The sequence below is a fragment of the Cynocephalus volans genome, chromosome 2, assembly GCF_027409185.1.
Source record: "Cynocephalus volans isolate mCynVol1 chromosome 2, mCynVol1.pri, whole genome shotgun sequence".
Classification (NCBI taxonomy): Eukaryota; Metazoa; Chordata; class Mammalia; order Dermoptera; family Cynocephalidae; genus Cynocephalus; species Cynocephalus volans.
The window spans coordinates 187,064,933-187,084,043 of record NC_084461.1 but is presented as its reverse complement, the minus strand read 5'-3'; the positions used below and the strand labels follow the sequence as shown (position 1 = coordinate 187,084,043).

At 41.3% G+C, this 19,111-nt stretch overlaps 1 protein-coding gene across 5 annotated transcripts in view; it reads left to right on the top strand.

Annotated features, from left to right (window-relative positions):
* The window catches only part of MLXIP (MLX interacting protein), a 76,829-nt gene that overhangs the window by 17,405 nt on the left and 40,313 nt on the right, over positions 1–19,111 (top strand). The gene's annotated exons all lie outside the window — the stretch shown is intronic.

The following is a 19,111-nucleotide window of genomic DNA, read 5'->3' as shown; positions in this document are numbered from 1 at the left end:
TTAAGCTCCAGATATTGTGAGATAATGGTATATATGTGTGCGTGTATGTATGTGTATATATATATATATATATATATATTTTTTTTTTATAGAGTAATCTGAAGCCATTATTATCCAGTTATATCACGGAAAGTTGTTGGCCAGGTTAATTCATATGTATGATAGAAATTTTCTGCAAATCATGTGACAGGGCAAAGACACTAAACTCTTAAGAATATTACAATATATTTCCACTTCTGAAATGTGGCAAATAAAAAAAATAAATCCAGTCACCAGGGAAAATTGTGTCCCCTGGCTAATTGAATCTTACTTTCTATTAATTATAAGATAGACATTCACTGTTCTCCCCTTTCCAAATAGAAACCATTTTGTGGAGGTACTTCCCGTAACCCCCATCTCATTTTTTTTCTATTTTTCCCCCTACTTTATTATACAGAGATAGATGCATACTCATTGTCAAATAGGGAATTCAAACATTTCAGAAAGATAGAAAAGAGCAGAATCCTCCTCTTGGAGTTATACCCTGTTGTTTTGTCACCGTACCCTTTTTTACTTTTTTGTTTGTGCCCATGTAGGTAAAAATAGACCTGAACCATCATTTTTAGTTGTCTTTTGGAGAGCAGAAATTTTTAACTTTGATAATTTTGATAAAATCCAGTATGTCTATGTTTTCTTTTGTAGTTCATGCTCTTCATGTCCTATTTAAGAAATCTTTGCCAAACCCACGGTCTCTAAGATTTTCTTGTATGTTCAACTCTTCAAGGAATTTTATAGTTTTAGCTCTTACATTTAGGACTGTTATCCACTTGGAGTTAATTTGTGTGTATGGTGTGAAGTAAGGGTTGGGATTCAGTTTAAATAGTACTTTGAATGTCCTTGTTTATATCTCTTCTCATTATACTTTATTTATTCCTAAAGATAAATTCTTAAAAGTGAAACTGCAAGGTCAAAGTGTATCCACACTGGAATCTTTCGTATATACTGCCAGAGTAGTTTTCAAAAGTTGTACCAATTAGAAAAGACAACCCCTAGAATGGGAGAAATATTTGCAAATCATGTATCTAATAAGGGAAGTGAAATAGAATATATAAAGAATTCTACAATTCAAAAGTAAAACAACAAATAACTCAGTTAAAAATAATGGACAAAGGACTTGAATAGACATTTCTCTGAAGAAGGTATGCAGATGACCAATAAGCGCATGAAAAGATGTTCAACACCATCAATCATTAGGGAAATACAAATCAAAACCACAAATGAGATACTACTTCATACCTACCCAGATGTGATAAGTGTTGGTGAGCATGTGGAGAGATTGGAACCCTCCTACACTGCTGGTGGGAATGTAAAATAATGTAGTTGCTATGGCGTACAGTCTAGTAGTTCCTTAGTAAGTTAAATGTAGAATTGCCATTTGACCCGGCAATTCCATTCCTAAGTATCTACCCAAGAGAAGTTAAAACACATGTCCACAGAAAAACTTCTACACGAGTGTTTATAAAAGCTTTATTTATAATAGCCAAAAGTTAGAAACAATCTAATTTTGGGCAGCGGGGGCTGGCCAAGAAACCATCTAAATGTCCGTCAGCTGATGACTGGATAAACTAAATATGATGTTTCCATGCAATAGAATATTATTCAGCTATTAAAGGGAATGAAGGGCTGATACATGCCACAATGTGGATAAACCTTGAACATTATGCGCAGTGAAAGAAGCCAGATCCAAAAGACCACATATTTTATGATTTCAATTATATGAAATGTCCAGAATGAGCATACATATAGAGATAGAAAGTGGATTAGTAATTGCTTAGGTTGAAGGGTAATAACTAAGGGATGTGGCATTTCTTTTTGGAATCTTTTTTTTTTTTTTTTTTTTTTTTGGTGGCTGGCCAGTATGAGGTTCCAAACCCTTGACCTTGGTGTTAATCAGCACTGTGCTCTAACCAAGTAAGCTAACCAACTGGCCCTGTGTGGCATTTTTTTTTTTTTTTTTTTGAGATAGTGAAAAATGTTCTAAAATTGATTGTGGTGATGGTTGCACAACTCTGTGAATATACTAAAAACCATAGAATTGTATGCTTTTGTTTTTTGTGTGGCTGGCCAGTACAGGGATTCAGACCCTTTGACCTTGGTGTTGTAACACCAACCAGCCAGCCTGAATTGTATGCTTTAAATGGGTAAATTGAATGGTATTTGAATTCTATCCCAATAAAACTGCTAAAAAAAAAAAAAAAAAAAAGATTGTACTAATATTCCCACTAACATTGTAGAAGAGGACCCATTTCCCCACATTCTCCCCAGCTCTGGGTGTCATTACTATAATGTTAAAATTTGAATCATCTCTATTGAGGTGTAATATGTAAACAATAAAACTCACCTTTTCAGGTGTGTAGTTCTATAGATTTGACAAATATATACACGTGTGTAAGCACCACAATCAAGATACAGAACATTTCTGTCACCCTAGAAGGTTCCCTTGTACCCTTCTAAGGATTCCTCCCCTCGCCATCTGTTCTCTATCACTGTAAATTAGATTTGTCCTTCCTTGTGTTTTGTATAAGTGGAATCATACAGTATGTACCCTTTTGTCTGGCTTCTTTTGCTCAGTGTGTTTTTAAGATTCATCTGTGTTGCTATATGCATCGGAGTTAATATTCCATTGCATGGATATGCCAACGTTTGTTTTATCCATTCACCTGTTAATAGACATTTGGCTTATCTTCAGTTTTATTGTTTTCAGCTTTGTTATTAATAAAACTCCTATGGACGTACATGTACAAGTTTTCTCGGGGAAATACAGTTTTCACTTCTCTTGAGTAAATGCTGGGTCATGTGGAAATGTCTATTGAACTTCATGAGAAATTGTTCAAGTGTTTTCTATTAGGCTCTGCATTTTTAAAATTACCATTATTACCCTGCTTTTAAAAATCTTAATCTGATAGACAAAAGATAGTATCTGTGGTATTTTAATTTGCATTTCTTTGATCTCTAGTGAGTTTGAAACTTTTTTATTTTTGGCAGCTGGCTAGTACAGGGCTCGAACCCTGGACCTTGATGTTATCAACACTATGCTCTAACCAGCTGAGCTAACTGGCCAGCCCTGAACCTTTTTTTTTTTCAGTGTGCATATTAAAGTGCTTTTTGGGGTCAACAAATTTGAACTTTGGTTTTCTAAAGTTTGACCATTTATTTTTATATTTGTGAATTTTCTTTTAATTCTTCTGTTTTGCTCTTTTTTAATCATGAAAAATCTTAACAGAGAAAAGTTGAAATAACGGTGCAGCCCCCATTTGTTAATTTTTACTATACTCGCTTTATGCATCTGTTTCTCTTATTTTCAAGTGGTCCAGGGAAAAAGCTGTAGACATTTATGACATTTTATTTTGAAAAATAAGGATATTCCTTTTCATAGCCATTATGTCATTTTTGTGCCAAAGTATGAATTCTTAATATCGTGTAATATATACTGTATATGAAAATTTTTCCTGTTTTCCTCAAAATGTCTTTTGTAACTAGTTTTTATGAATTAGGATGCAACCCTGACTTATACTTTGCATTTAATTTTCATCTCTTTAGTCTCTTTTAATCTTAGAATAATCCTCCTACCTTTCCCCCATGGTGCTGACTTTTTGAAGGAGCTGGTCCAGTTGTCTTGAAGAATGTCCCACATGCTGCATTTGTTTTTATTTTGTGGTGTTGATGTGTTCCCTGTCCCCTGTATTTCCTGTAAACCACGTGAAGCCTAAGAGGCTTGATTAGATTTAGGTAAAGCTTTTTTTGTGGGTGCTTCATGAGTGATCACATCAAAGGTACATAATGTCAGCTTGTCCCACTGTTAGTGATTTGGTTCAGGTATTAACTGCAAGATCTTTTTATTGTAAAGAGAAGTGTTTTCTCTCTCCAGTTACTAAGTAATTTGGGGAGCTTAACTGATTTGTAGAGCTCCTTATATGTTAAAGATAGTAACTTTTTTTTACAATCTCCCTCAGTTTGACACTTGTCTTCTAACTTTGCTTATTGATTTTTTGATTTAGAAGAAATTGTTCACTTCATATAGTTAAACTACCAATAATGCAAAAAAGGTATCTCCCCAAAACTTCCCTTTTATAAATTCTTGTGTGCCTTTCTTTCTTCCTCTCTCTTGCTCCCTCTTTCTCGTTCTGCTTTACTTTAGAAGCTGGCATGACAAGCTGGCACTTACTCCTATTCTGTCATCTTCTTGGACAATAGATTCAGAAAATTACACTTAACCTAAATGTGAGATATGGATGAATTGACATTCCTGTAGCTCTCTCTCCTTTTTCCAAGAGCTTGACAATTGTTGCGGACACCATCCTACTGGCCAGGGGAAGCAGCAGCAAAGTTGAGACTTTGATCCTTAAGGCTCCACACAGTCAGCAGTGTTATCTTAACTACTCTTTGTTCAATGGCAAGAACCCATTTATGGTGGTGACAGAGGAGGGAGGGAAGAAGAGGGGGCCAGAAAGCCAAAGATGCTGCTGTCTTGAGAAAGGCATCCTCCTTTCTTCAGTCTAAAACCCTTTCTCTGCCTTCCCTTTGCCTGGTTAGCTTCTATCCAGCTTTGAAGACTCAGCTCAGGTCTCCTGCTTGAGGAAAACGCCATTGAGTGCCCTTCTTTTGTGTTTCCATACACTCCTTGCATGTCCTTGCTCACTCAGGAAGACATTTTCATCTTTCCCGTTAGCTTGTGAAGTTCTGAGGGCAGAGGCCTGGGTTTGGCTTCCTCACCGGGTCCTCAGTGCAGAGCCTGACACGTTGCAGGCTCTGGGTAAGTGCTGCTGGGGTGCTTCACTTGCTGGCCTGCAGGTGATTTCTTCCCTATGGTTTGGGTGCATTTGATTCCTGGTGGTGAAAGCAAGATGGAATTGCAGTCTTGCTCTTTTTTTTTTTTTTTTTTTTTTTTAATAAATCAAAACACATATTCATCTGCACCTTAAAATTTTTATTTATTTATTTTTGATGGCTGGCCAGTATGGGGATCCAAACCCATGACCTTGGTGTTATAAGGCCATGCTCTAACCAATTGAGCTAACTGGCCAGTCCTTTATCTGTACCGTATAAATAGTTGAGGAATTAAAACCCTTTGGCCTTTCCCTTTGTAACTATTCCAGCTGCCCTAAAGCTGGCTTCTCTGTATTCTAGGGGAATCATTTCTTCTTTCATTATTCTTTATTCCTGTGGATTCACAGAACTGAAAGAGACCAGCAGTCAGCTACGTGATCAAGTGTATGACTCTGCTGGGGCCCAGCCGCTTCCTCCTAGAGCGTGTGCTAAGTGTTTAGCACATCACCAGCATTCTTCCTGTGTTTTCTCTCTCTCCCTCCTTCCCTCTTTTCCTCCCTCCTTCTCCCTCTACCTCTTTCTCTCTCTCCCAGGTTTTCCACTCTCTCACTCAACTGAGTGGCACTTGATAAAGGACCTTGCTGTGAAGTGTGCCTAAGAGCTGATGCTGAAGGCAGTAAATCAGTCCCTGAGTGGCATTTTCTTGGTGAGGGAGCGAGGACGGGGTGCTGGTGGTGCAGGTGATGGGATGGCTGTGAAGCCCCCAACTGCAGTTCCTGTTGAAGAGCTGTCAGGCTTCTCTAGTACGTAGATCCTCTTCTGTGGTGGAGAATGAAGTGGGGCTCATAGAAAAAAAGACAGTTCTGCCGGTGCCACCAATACTGGTGGGTTTGTTGGCATTCTCATGGAGGTTTCTAATCTCTCGGTGGTTCTCTCCTGTTCCAAGGACCTTTGCTCCTCACTCTCTCTCTTCTGTGTCCAGAGATGCAGGGAAGCTTGGCTGCTGCAGTGGCCTAGAGGCCTGCAGTTGTGCTGTCTCAACACAATGAGGAAAGGTCTGAATGTCAGGGAGGCAGTCAGCTGAATGTGTAAACCCATCTTACTGATAACCTCCTGTGTTCCTAATAGTAGTCAGTCTGCTCTGAATAACTGACTTGAGTCCTACCACAGTTCTGTGAAACAGGTTTCTTTTCTCCCAAAGAAAGTGAAGTTCAGAAGGGCAAAGTGTCAGCTCAAGGCCACAGAGCTGGCAGGTGGGGACACTGAGTGCCCTTTTCCAGGCTCTCCTGTGGCCAGCAGATGACATGGTGATTCTGAGGTGTCTTTCTGATGGGAAAAGCTACCCTCATGCTTCAGAGTCGACCCTTTTTGGAAGTCACACTGTGTTTCCACCTGGGAAGGGGGGCCTGGCTCGAGATTCTGCTGGCAGATTAGATGAATTTTTATGACATCAGAACAGGCACAGTGGACACAATCAGATTTCCTCAGAATCTGGGATTTTGACTTCAGAGGAATCACATTATCTTTCTTCCTTATGCCAAGAAAATGCAGCAGACCTTACAAATAACAAAGGCTTTGAAGCCTTACAGTCAGAAAATCACATAAATGGTTGGCTTCGAGGTTTTATACTTGAGTTTTATACTTGGCTTGAGTTTTGTTTGTTTGTTTGTTTGTCTTTTTGTGACCGGCCGTACTGCACTCAGCCAGTGAGCGCACCGGCCATCCTTATATAGGATCCAAACCCGCAGCCGGAGCACTGTTGCGCTCCCAACGCCTCACTCTCCCGAGTGCGCCACGGGGTCGGCCCTGGCTTGAGTTTTTATACTTATAAGTACCCCTCTGCCTCCTTGCCTTCCCAACCCCCTCAACCCTGCCAAATGCACACTGGTCCCCAAATATCTGCAGGAACCCAAAAACGTAAAATCTCCTGTCCATTTGGTTCAGAGACTTTTGTTATACCAGGAGCTCCCATAGGGCCTGTGTGTTGGATTCAATTGTGAAGGTGGAGGGAAAAAATCAGCACACCAGGGACTTCAGTTTTGATAAAATAATGCTCTTCATTTTCTGTGCTGACTTTTTTCTTGCTCTGTAGTTTGTTTCCTTAAATTATCCATGCCTTAAGCATTCTCACTTTGTTTTTGTCTGTTTGCCTAGGAGGCCTTGAAGCAGGAGGAAATGAGAGATATGTTAGTTACCCTGACCTTGATTTTTATAGCACTGTAGTAACTCAGGGTGTGCTAACACTCACAGGGAGCTGTAAAAAATGTACTTTTCTTTCTATGCATTTGCATTAGCAGTTAAGATGGGAAATGCCTATGGGTCAAGGTTAATAATATATAAAGGTCTGAGGTTAAAATTGGGATATGATACTAAAATGAAACTTCACTTTATCTTCCCCACTGTTTTTAAGTTTGATTTTGTGACTAACAAATCATTGCTTTTGGCAGAAAGGACATAGTGGAAATGAGTATATCATGGAGAAAGAAATGTAGGTATTTGGAACACTGACAGATGTAATCTATGCACATGTCTCAAGAGACAGAGACAGAAGTCTCTTTCACCTCGATTGGGTCGGCTAGGGAGATTTACAGTGTACCAATTTGACTGAGATTATATAGCTTGCTTTTGATTTAGTGGGTTAGTCTCCAACTCTCCTGGCCATCCCAAACTCCTCTGCCACTTGGAAGGTTAACAGGTTGATGAAAAAACGTGCAGGGGAGGGAGATGAAAAGAGAGAGAGATTTAGGATGACAACTAATTCTCAGTAGCAGATGGAAGGGAAATGATCTTTCAGGCAAAGAGAAAACAGATTTTATTTTGGAATTTCTATTATGTGAGGAGGGCAGTTGTTTTTATGTGTTTTTGAATCTCCCTCCTCAGTGATATGCCAAAAGTCTGTGGTGTTATGGATTCATCCATTCTTTCGCCTACTGGTAGCTGGTAGCTGGTGGGACCCCAACACACCCGTACTTTGGAGACCTCTCATTTGTTTTGTTTTGTTTTCCTTTTTTTCGGTGGCTAGTCTGTACATGGATAGAACCCTGGACCTTGGTGTAATCAGCACCATTCTCTAACCACTAAAATAACTGTCCAGCTCAACCTCTCATTTGTATTCTTTAGGGCCAGCATCTCCCCAGCTGGGAAGGTGTAAAATTCCAGACCCTTAGAATTGGAAAGGAAGTTGGAATAACCTTATTGAGTTTTCTCTCATCTAAAAAAGGGGAAAGCGTATTTATAGGTCTTGGCTACCTGGAGAGTGTTACCTTACCCTTTGAAATGCAACAGACAGCTTCAAATTTCTCTGACTTTTAAGTAGGTTATGTAGTTGGCAGAGTCTCAAAAATAGCTAAAAGTGGTGATAATAATGAATTTATTTCTTGCCAGTCTTCATAGGAGTTCAGAAACATTTGCAAGTATGACCTATCTCTATTACACCTCTGGTAGCCATTTCTAGAGTCTTGACTCCAGGTGTGTACTCCGACCAGAGAACTCTGATCCTTGATTTATTTACTTCTTTAAGCCTGATGTCTGCAACTGGGTGGAGTTTTTCATTCTTTATATGAAAATCGTGCCTTGTTGAATATTTGAACCTACTAATTACCTTTTCACAAAGGTAGATAAAGGTGACAGGAAGAGCTGTATTCTTTGGGGTAGTTATTCCTCATGCTGAGTACAATAGAAACCTTTCACTTGTATCTGTGGCTTTGCCACTTGGCCAGGGTGAGGGTGGTGGTTGCCGTGTATCATTTAGGTGGGGCTGTGTTGAATACTGTGCAATAAAATGGGGACAGTGCTCGTGTTTGGGTGGGGTAACCACGTGATTTGGTTTTATTTTGCTGGTTTCTCTTTCTAAATTTTCTCTTTACATTATTTTAAAATGTTATAAAAGTATTATGATCAGAAATGTGATGGACATATATGAAGGTACTTCAAAAAGTTCATGGAAAGATTTGTATGAGTATTATCTTTTAATTCTATTTTTCCACGAACTTTTTGAAATACCATCATATAAAGAAAATTATAGAAAATTACACAGCTTCAGATTTCTTTTACTTTTTTTTTTTTTACCAGGTTAAGTAGCTTGAATAAGTAGAGAAACATACCCTAATATGGGATAGAGATGGCCCAATTGGAACGGTCAGTGTGCCTACATTAATAGAATAGTTTTCTTCTGAGGTTTGACAACATGTTTGTAAAGTTTGCATGGAAGAATAAATAAGCAAGAATTCTAAAATTTGTTTTAAAAAATGATGGGGACTAACTTTACCTAGATGGTAAAGTATCTTACAAAGTTATAATTATTAAGTCAGTGTAGTACTAGCACAGAATTGGACACGAATCAATGATGTGAAGTCCCAGAACAGACCCTACTGTATGTTATAATTAAACATATGTTAATGGAAATGTCATAAATTAGTGGGGGAAGATGAGACGATCAGACGGTTAGTCAGAATTTATTTTGGTGAGTTGTGTAAAGAATTAAATCGATCCCTCTCTCCCATGAATCAGAGTTAATATAAAAAGTGAAATTATTAAAAACATATGTGGGCTGACTGGTTAGCTCAGTTGATTAGAGCACGGTGTTCTAACACTAAGGTCAAGGGTTCAGATCCTTGTACCAGCCAGCTGCCAAAAAACAAAAACCAAAACACAACCGTATGCACAAAACACCATAAGAAATGGAGCATTCAGAAGTGGTCCCAAGTATATATATATGAGAAGGGGTTGTATGATGAAGATGGAACTTTAATCTAACATGGGAAAGATGGATTATTTTAGTGTATTAGGTAAGAATCACTAACTAAAGAACCACTAACTATACCCAAATAAATTCCAGATGGACCAGAGAGGTGAATGAAAAAATGACGCTGTGAAAGTACTAGAAGGAAACATAGATAAGTGTTTTCACAGTCTCGGGGTGGGAAAAGTCTTTTTAAGTATGACGCAAAAAACAGAAACATTAAAGTAAGGACTTTAAAATTTTGACTACATTAATGAAAAATTTCTACTAAAAATAACAACAACAAAAATTCACCATATGTTAAAAAGTTAAGTAGGGAAAAAAACAAAACAAAGCACACCAAAAGTTGTCAAGACAAGGATAGGACAGGGCATAGTAACTCTGTCCTATATATTGCAGACATGTCTACCGAATTAAGAGCTCTCAAGCCAACAAGGAAAAGAAATAGAAAATGAGCAAAAGATGTGCAGAGATTTGACATAAAATCCAGCACTAATAAATATAAAAAGATACTAACAAACGGGAATCAAAATATCAGTGAACTAAATGTTTGCTTGTCAGATTACTCATATTAATTATGGTTTGGGAAAACAGGCACTATTCACTACTGTTGGTTGTGTAAATTATTTTGGGGTTTTTTTGGCAGCTGGCTGGTACAGGGATCAAACCCTGGACCTTGGTGTTAACAGCACCACGCTCTAACCAATTGAACTAACAGCCCATCCCAGATTAGTGTAAATTTTGAAAGATTCTTTGACTATCACAAAATTATTATTATTATTATTATTTTTTTTTTTTTTGTCTTTTTCATGACTGACACTCAGCCAGTGAGTGCACCGGCCATTCCTATATAGGATCCGAACCCGCGGCGGGAGCGTCGCCGCGCTCCCAGCGCTGCACTCTCCCCAGTGCGCCATGGGCTCGGCCCACAAAATTATAAATGTACACGTAACCTCTGATTCAGCATTTCCATGCCTACGAATTATTCTCACAGAACCAGTCATGCAATTGCACAAAGATTTAAGTATCAGGATGTTCATCACAGCATTGTTCATAACAGTGAAAAATTGAAACGTGTCCATTAATGTAAACATATGTCTATTTGTGGATAAATAATATATATGTATGATCAGGAAAATATGTATTATGAGGACTTACAGGCCAAATACAAAGTTAAAGGGAACAGTCCACAAGACTTCACTTCTAATACCAATTGCAAGTTGGAGGGTTCCCAAAACCATTCTCAGGTTTGATAATTTGCTAGAAGGACGCATAGAACTTGCTGAAAACTGTTATATTAATGGTTACAGTTTATTACAGGGAAAGGATTCAAATTAAAATCAGCTAAGAACAGAGTTTTTACTGGGGCTCAATCGATACTGTCTGTGTGGCTGACCTGTAGTCTCCAGCCCCTCCCAGAGGTCTGGCTAAGACCTTTAGTCATCAGTTCCTCTGGAGGTTGAAGCTGATACTGAGTGCTCCAAAGCCACCATCCTAAATCACCTTGTTCCACCATCCTGTGGCCAAAGCCCCCAGGTAGACAAAGACACTTCTATCAGACAGGATGTGCCAGTGGCCTAGAATTCACCTCCCAATAGCTGAGGGATAATGTTAAATAAAAATTTTAGGGGGCCATTGGTTTAGACAAAGTTCCAGAACTAGACCCCAAAAGACCAGACTCAAAATCAGAATGGATTCACCCCTGCTAATTTCCACGTCACCAAACATAAACTTGTTTGTGGTCTGACTTTCCTAGCAATCGGGAGAGAGGTAATAGCCTACTTCCCAAACAGGCCAGTCTGAATCTTTAGTAGGCATGATAATGAAGTTCCCTCTGCTTTAATCCTTACACAAAAAGGATAGCATGAAGTAATCCAGTGTTAAATAATCAGTTATTTTTGTATTGTTCTGTCTCCCTGTCTCTACCTTACAAGGAAAGTAACTTTGACATGACCAGTCTGCTGTTTGTTGTTTGTTTCTACTTTCTTCAGCCTTTTTTCTGTCCATAAAACCAACCTCCCCTGCTCAGCTCATTGGAACACTTGTTATTTTTTATTCTACTTTATGGAATGATGTGTTGTTCAATTCTAGACTCACAATAATCACAATAAAGCCAATTGAGATTTTTTAATTTGTTATTATTTTGTCCTTTGACAGTAAAGTGTCTTTACTACACTTTTTTTTGGCAGCTGGCCTGTACGGGGATCTGAACCCTTGACCTTGGTGTTTACTACACAGTATTATCACCAAAAGTTAAACAACGGTTATTTCTAGTCAGTGGAATTGCAGGTGACTTTGCCTTTGTTCTTTGTATTGTTTGAATTTTCTTTCAATGTGGGTATATAATTTTAAAAAAAAAATCAGTAAGGCTAAAACAGCTAAAAAGAGATAAAAGTGAAAACTAAATCTCTGAATGGGGCAGGCAGGGAAGAAATAAAAGAAACAAAGACGAGTATGTGCCAGCCAGCTGCAAAAAAAGAAAAGAGAAAAAAAAGATCAGTAGATATGACTACACAAATCTATAACTTACTTTTAAGGGCATACTATAAAAACAAGTAAAAGTCAGTAAAAAACCTACAGGAAACATTTGCAGAAACATCACAAAGGGTTAATATCACCAATATTATATTACAAATATAAAATAGCAAGAAAGAAAACAACTAAGATTTCAATAGATAGTGAAAAACTGAATAAATCTATTTCTAGTAATATGAGAGTACTTCAAAAAGGAAAGATTTGTATTATCTTTTATTGGGGGTGGGGGGGGCAGCGCTGGCTGACTGGTAAGAGGATCCAAACCCTTGACCTTGGTGTTATCAATACCCTGCTCTAGCCAACTGATCTAACCAGCCAGCCCTCTTTGAATTCTCTTTTCCCACAAACTTTTTGAAATACCCTCATATGCCATAGCCTATTTCCTGGTCTTGATATTGTACTACAGCTTTATAAAATGCCACCATTGGGGAAAGCTGGGTGAAGGGTACATGGGACTCTTTGTTCCATTTTTATGGCTTCCTGTGAGTCTGTAATTATTTCAAAATAAAAGGTTTAAAAAAAAAAGGATAAAGGGCATGAACAGACAGCTCATAAAATAAAGGGGACACATGGCTAATGCACAGATTTTTTTACTTATTAAATTTCATTAATAGGTGATGCAAAATTGAATTGAGACATCACCATTTTCTTTCTACAAGTCTGGTCCCATCCCCAGACCAGAGGAGTTGGGAACACCCTGGGGTCTAGATTCAAGTTTACTCTCCTGGCAAATAAACATATAAATGTGGCTTTAAATGGTGCCTTGCCCAGGGGTCCCTGCTCCTGCCTGAAAGTCCAGTTATGGCTAGACTCTGACAGGAAAATCCAGGCTTTCAAACTCCAGAAGTGCTCAAGAATCATCTAAAATTCAGGACCATGCCCCAAAGTGACCAGCAGTTATTCCTTATGGGGTCCAGTCACTCTCGCCTGCTTTCCACCCTCCCTGCTCTCCTGCAGGATGGCTATTGTCTCTGTTTTGCAGAAGGTGGGCTCAGGCAGCTTATGTGACTTTTCAAGAAATGGAACCTCTCTACTTTCTTTGTTTGCTTAGCAGTGGTACAAGTATGGCAGTGTCTGTTCCCATGTAGAAGGCAAGGCCACAGGTCACTGGAGGTCACAGGCGGGGTGAAGAAGCCACTGTAGTAGCTGGGCAAATTTTGCCTGGTTCCCACTCCCCCAAGTTAATCTATTTTTGGTGGTCATGGAAATGATTATTCCCGACTTTGTCCACAGAATGGACAAACATAAGCCTCATGAACATGCTCTCACACAGGTGGGCAGATACACACCTGTCCGCAGCAGCATACCCACACCCTTGAGTGCAGTGCCTCGGCTCCCCTCTCCCTGTCACCAGGACAGTCCTAGAGCCAGGACCTGTGGAGTCCCTGTGCCTGCCTTGCTACCAAAGACCTCAGAGCCTGCGTCTCCAACAGGACCTTCTGTGAATGTAAAAAAAAAGTAAAGATGCAGGTGATCCATGAGGAGCATTGTGTTCCATGTGCAGGAGAGATGCCAGCCCGAGCATGGGAGTGGGGCCTGAGAGCCTCTCTCCTGAGGCTGGTGGCCCATGAGTGGACCGCCTCCTGCCAGGCCACTAGCCGTGGCCACTCCCCATGTCCCAGCTTCTCAATGAACCTTTGTCTGTCTGCAGCCTGTTAGTTTTGGCTCCTAGCAATCTGGGATCAGGCCCAGATCCCAGGAAAAGCCAACAGAGACCGTTCTTTTGAAGGAAGAGGACCAGTGTCCTGGAGGAGAGACGAGACTGAGCATTATTCTTGCACTCCCTCATGAAAGACAACCACTTAATAGCCATTATCCTCTAGACCTGGTGCAGAACTGACTCATTCACAAGTTTATATTTGTGTAATTAGTTGCCTTCCCCAGTTAACTAGAAGCCCTGTATGGTCTTGGACTGTGCCTGGTCTTTTTTCCTTGTTTATTTTGAAAAACCAATACATTTCTATGTTATATTTAAACAGTACAAAACAGTAAACAGTGAAAACTCCTCACTGCACCCCTTACTCCAATTATCTCTCCAAAGGGAAATCACAGATCATGGTTACCTGTTCTTGTGTGTCCTTCCTGAGATTTGCTGGCTGTCTTTCCTCCTCCCTCCCTCCTTCCTTCTTGTGTGGCTGTATCTCTGTTAAAAACATAAATGATAGTCATGTCTTGCACTTTAGTTTTGTTTTTTTCACTTAACCATGCATATTGTAGATCTTGCTTATATATCAGCATGTATAAATACGTTATTTTTTAATCACCCTATAGTGTTCCACCGTGTGGATATACCAGTTTTTTAACTGGTTCTCCTTGATGGATATCTAGGTAGTTTCCAGCCTTTTCCTGCCACAAACAGTGCTGCAGTTAAAATGTCCTTCTTTTTATATCTTTGTTCCATGTGCAAGTGGGTCTATAGAATCAATTCCTAGAAGTGGAATTGTGAGTTGTGGGTCAAAGGGATGTGCATTTAAAATTTTGGTAGACTGTTGTCAGCTTGCCCTCCAACAGGCTTCCAATTGCTTTCACCTGTCATGTCTCCAGTGCCAGTTCAGTGATGAGACCTCTCTCCCCTGCCAGAGTTCTGAACTGATTGGGAAATAAAACAAAGGAGTTTGTTCGTAGCAGCACTATTCACAATATTGCAAGGTGGATACAACCCAAATGTTCACCAAGGGATGAAAGGATAAACAAAATGTGATCTGTCCCTACAGTGGAATATGAAGTAACAAAGCCTTAAAAAGGAATGAAGTTCAGAAACTGCTACAATGTGGATGAACCTTGAAAATATTATGCTAAGGGAAAGAAGCAAGACACAAAGGACCACATATTGTATGACTACATTTATATGAATTGTCCAGAAGAGACAAATCCATAGAGACAGAAGCAGATTGGTGGTTGCCAGGGACTGTGGAGAGGAGGGAATGGAGAGTGACCGCTAATGGGTGCAGAGTTTCCTTTCTGGGTGATAAAGTTATGAAACTAGGTGGTAGTAATGGTTGCACTACATTGTGAATGTACTTAATGGTGCTGAACTGTATACTTTAAAATGTGTAAAATGGTCAATTTTATGATATGTGTATTTTACTGCAATTTTAAAAAGTCAGCCAAAATATTTTGGTGGCCAAAATACTGCCTTTATTGTTGACAAGCTGAGGATGTGGCTTGTAAGTGAACTCCAGACTGACTTTCTGCCCCCTGCCCCCCTCTCCATGAGCAGAGCAGGATGAATGTGGGCAGCTTGCTCCCAAGAGAAGGGGAGTGGGGGGCCAGCCCCGTGGCTCACTCGGGAGAGTGCGGCACTGGGAGCACTGAGGCCGTGGGTTGGGATCCTATATGGGGATGGCTGGTGCACTCACTGGCTGAGCGTGGTGTGGACCACACTGTGACGAGGGTTGCGATCCCCTTACCGGTCAAAAAAAAAAAGAAGGGGAGGGGAAAGGCTTGGACCACCTGTGCCGTTCCTCCTCCCATACTCACTGGGGATGTAGCCCACTCTACCTCTCTGTGGGGGGGCAGGGAGGAGGCAGGGCTAGGATATTTTGCTAATGGTTGTCCTTCCAGGAGACATCAGGAATGGTGAAGAAATGTTGGCCCATAACAAACAAATAAGGTTGAATGAACAAATGAATGGACTCCAACACTGTCCTGAGACCTCTAGCTAGACCCCGGAGCCCTCTGCCTGCTTTCTTTTGGAGAAAGTGGCCTGACCAGGAGGTAGGAGCTCATCCTATCTGGGACCAACAGAATCCCAAGTCCCTGACCCAGCCCTGCCTCACCTCACTTCTTGGCCCTCCCTGGTTCTTCTCAATTCTGGCTCAGTCTGTGTGAGGCTTGCAGTTTAGTTTCCTTCTATTCCACAGCAGTCTCTTGCCAGATGTCTGAAGAATTCATGGTTTGCTAGTTCCATCCAACCCAAGTTTTTAGAGAGAACTTTGTTGAACTGTGAATTTCCTGTTTCATGTCAAGAACCTGCCTTTTAGGAAGAGTGGCCATGGCAGGGTGGTGTGGAGATTTTTCTTCACGGAAAAATTTAGCACTCACTTAATTACTGTGTTTCAAAGCACTTCCCATGTACCAGGCACTGTGCTGGCAACCCGAGATGAGTCAGACCTAGACCTTGGCCTTCCTGGAGAGTGGAAAGGAAGGGCTTAGGTGAGTGGGCAAGGACCATCGGGCATCGTGGTTCTGATGGACAAGCCCGGAGAGGTACACGGGTACATAGCAGGGGCAGATTTGAGGGACCAAGGCTGGCATGTATTGGGTGGAAGCCAGTGGTCTCAGAAATTTCCGTAATGTGGTTCCGGTTGTGCTTTGAAGAAGAAGAAATGCAGCATAATCCTGAGTCAGACTAAGAAGCATCCCAGTCAACAATGCCTGGAAATGAGTTAAGCTGGGGCAGTTTTGGGGGAGCAGAAGCCCCACCATAGATGCTTTCTGGGAGCTGCTGCTCTCTTACCTGCTGCAGGGACTTTTTAGAGTGGCTTTTCCCAGGACGTTTCATGGAAAACTAGACTCTGGGTACCTGTGGAGGAAGGGTTCCTGTGGATGTCTGCATAGCACACATCTCTCCTTCCTCTCTCTGAAGCTTGACAGTGCACGTTAGCCTCTTAGAGGCTCTGAGGAGCCCATCAGGGAAGAAATTTACAGAAATCCATCCAGAATTTCTTAACAGCTTGTTTAGGGCATCCTTTCCTCTTTGTAACACCTTGATATCATAGAACTGCGTGCGTTGCTTCTTCAGACCGTGACTTGAAACTGCTGTGGCAGGTGGGGAGGTCAGTGGGTTGGTTTTGGTTTTGGTTTTGGACTTACTTCTTTGCATTTGTTGAGAGCCGCCTGTTGACTACTGAGATATTACAGAAACCTGGGATGGGGGGTGGCAAAACATCAAGAAAGCAATGCAAATAGGGAGAGGCACCCGCAAACTAAACCCTGTCAGATTTGGGTCTAGCCTTTAAGGTTTGCTTTCTCTGCATCTCCCCACTTCCTTCATGTGTGTGATTGAAGCATTGGGATAATCTGACTTCTCTGAGAAGACGTGCTCTTGTGCCCACACTGGCCCTGTTTTCCTTATGTAACAGAGAGGCAAAGTGAGGTTTACGTTTAGCCCAGTGGTTAGATCTTTTTTTTTTTTTTTTAAGATGACTGGTAAGGGGATCTTAACCCTTGGCTTGGTGTTGTCAGCACCACGCTCTCCCAAGTGAGTGAACTGGCCATCCCTATATGGGATCTGAACCTGTGGCCTTGGTGTTATCAGCACCACACTCTCCCAAGTGAGCCATGGGCCGGCAGTGGTTAGTTCTTAATAGGACATTGCAAGACCCCAAATGTTGTCCTCTCCCTAGCAGTCCTCACTTCCCAGCACACCCCTTGTTCTGCTTCGGTCCTCTGTAGCCATATTTGCAGATGAAAAATGCTCACTCAGGAATCCTAACTGAAGAAAGGCCACAGAGAGTGAATTCTTGGCTTCAATATGAGGAAGGTGTGTCAGTTATATGTAAAGCATTTTTGGTTGTTTTGTTTTTCCTTAAAAAAATAAAAAGATAGGGACTGTTTTGTTTTGTTTTATGGTTGGTTGCTAGATGATTTTGCAGAGAAGGGGAAGGAGGTTGACTTTGTCCAGAGGTGGGAGCCAATATGCCCTGGCATATCCTCTGCCCTCCAGCTCTGTCTAGAGCCATCCCCACCTCTCCAGGCCCTACCCACACTGGGGGCTTCTCACTGCCTTAACCAGGCCGTATCCTTGCCTACCTGAGGCCACCACAGGCCATGCAGAAGGAACAGCATGGGCCTTCCCTCTTCTCCTTGGTTTGGCTGAACTTTCCTTATCCTCTAGGCCTTAGGTTCAATGTCACTTCCTCCAGAAAGCCCCTCCTGACTGCTCCAACTGGGTTGGCAGTGCCACCTGTGTGCTCCTGCAACCCTCTGCCCTTCTTCATGCCACTCGGCACACAGGCAGCTTGTGTGCCCCATGAGCGCAGGGCCTCATCCGTCCTGTTCTCAGCTCTTAGCTCTTCACAATGCACAGTAGGTGCTCAGTGCTTGTTGGATGAGTAGATGCAAAGCACTGAAGAAGCATGTGGGTCTGCAGCTATGTGGGATTCCAAGTGGCAAGCAGGGTGGCCTTGACCTGTCTCCGTTCACTGGTATTGAGAGTGGGCACCTGATATCACCTTCTTCTGCCTGTGGAGGAGGAGGAGCTAGGTGGGAATGTGGCAAACATAAAAGAAAGGGCTTTTCAAGTCAGGTGTTAAAAATCAGGCCTTTTGGTAATAAATTTAGATATCAAGATAGTTATTAATATTTTTTATATTTGTTTTAGGATTTACCAGTTGTGCATGTGTGTGTCTTAAGTGTGTTGTGTGTGTGTCTATATGTCTATACAAATACACACATTCACTCCTTACTAAAACACTCTGGAGGAGGTGGTATTACTCTGATTTTAACCAAGAAACTGCTGTGCCAGAAAAGCTAAGTGCCTGCCAAAGTTGCACAGCTGGTATGTGATTATGCAACAGAGGCTCCGAAACCCCACAGCTGCTGGCAGCTGCTGGCTGTTGAATGTAGGTGAAAGCTGATCAGTCTGCATGGAGGTGGGTTAGACCACTTCTTTCACCAATGCCTCTGGATTGGTCAGAGAAGGAAGGAAGGTGGTGTGTGACTGTTCTAGGACCCTTGTCCCTTTGGGTGGAGGCTGCTGCTGTCTGTGTGTCCCTCATATGCTAAGAGGATGTGTTGAGACATTTTCTCTGTGAATGTCCAAAGCCTGGGCTCCTTGCTTGGTTGGGTGGAGAGAGGCATGAGGTTTTGTCAGAAACCTGGCTATGAAGCCAGGGCTTTTGTTTTACAGACCAAGTTTTCAGGCTCACATTATGTTTTGTGCATGGGTCCTTCCTTTGAAAGACTCCAGCTGTTGTGACTTTTGGCACATCTTTGCTTGTCACATAACCTTTCTGAGTGGGTATGGAGAAGGGGCAGGACTGTGGCCTGCAGTCAGATAGAGCCTCCAAAGCCCCATTTGATAAG